The sequence below is a fragment of the Octodon degus genome, unplaced genomic scaffold (assembly GCF_000260255.1).
Source record: "Octodon degus isolate 3935 unplaced genomic scaffold, OctDeg1.0 scaffold00014, whole genome shotgun sequence".
In the NCBI taxonomy this organism is placed as follows: domain Eukaryota; kingdom Metazoa; phylum Chordata; class Mammalia; order Rodentia; family Octodontidae; genus Octodon; species Octodon degus.
This window is the reverse complement of record NW_004524590.1, coordinates 24,352,994-24,354,308: the sequence shown is the minus strand read 5'-3', so window position 1 is coordinate 24,354,308 and position 1,315 is coordinate 24,352,994.

Below are 1,315 nucleotides of genomic sequence, written 5' to 3'. Positions count from 1 at the left end.
CACTGCTGGTGGGAATGTAGACTGGTGTAACCCTTATGGAAATCAGTGTGGAGACTCCTTAGAAGTGTTGGAGTGGAAATCCCCTTTAAACCAGCTATTCCTCTACTGGGAATTTTCCCGGAGGTTCTGAAAACGTCATATCATAGTGACATATATGTGCCTATTTTTATATCAGCACAATTTGTGATAGCTAACTCTTGGAAACAACTAAGATGCCCATCACCTGAGGAATGGATGAAAAAGATGTGGTATTTTTACACAATGGAGTATTATTCAGCTATTAAGAATATTAAACTCGAAGTCTTTATATTGAAGTGGATACCACTTGAACATATACTCATAAGTGAAATAAACCAGACACATATGCGTAAATATTATATAGTTTCCCTAGTATAAGAACTCAAAAGAAGAAATACAAATAGAAAGGTATAATACAGGTAAAAGGACAGCAGGAACTCAAGGACAAACTAATCAAGAGAGGGAAAGGAGAAGAGCTAGGAAACATGAATAAGTCAAGTCATACAGTTATATGTAGAAGATGTGCAAGGCAATGATCCTGAGAATCTTCAGAAGATTTTTTTTTAATCTAATAGTTAATTAAAAATACTCTCACCCTGACTAACTATATGTATACTGATACCTGTGAACTAAGCTACTGCACTGCAGATGGTAATTTGTAATAGTAGTTTCATGCTTGGAGTGCCTGTCATTCTGGTATTCTGAATTGGGCTGCTTGTCATGACATGCCATTTGCTGCTATGATGTCTCTCAGGTAGGTGGATGTTCAAGAAGAAGGGGATGGTGAAGGAAACCAAGAGACAGGAAAAGGAATATTGTAGGACTGTCCTGCTTCAAGGTTGTATATGTTAAGATTTTTGGACTTATGTGCAAACATGAGAAGTATATAATTCTTCATGCCTATTTTTAAAATATATTCTAAATTTAAATGTTTTTATCATATTCTGTAGCTACTTAAAGTTCAACATATCAATACTTAATGATAAATACCTGTTCCATATTATGCTTAAGATGTTTGATATGCAGATAGATAGTGAGGTTAAGCTTAACAGTCTAAGGTGTTTGATAATAAGAATAAACTTGTCTTCTGGAGGGTTAACAACCTAAGTTTGCAAAGCAAAATTAGAGAAAAAGGAGGGCTGCAAGGAAAGCCAACATTTTGGCCCTAGCCTTCTAAGGTGAATTAAGACTCAGGACATATGAGAACTTTTACTGTAACGTCATGTACCTCGGTAGTGTCCCAAATTTTCTGATCAAGAAGATTATGGGGCCAAAGAGGAAAGTGATCGATGATGTA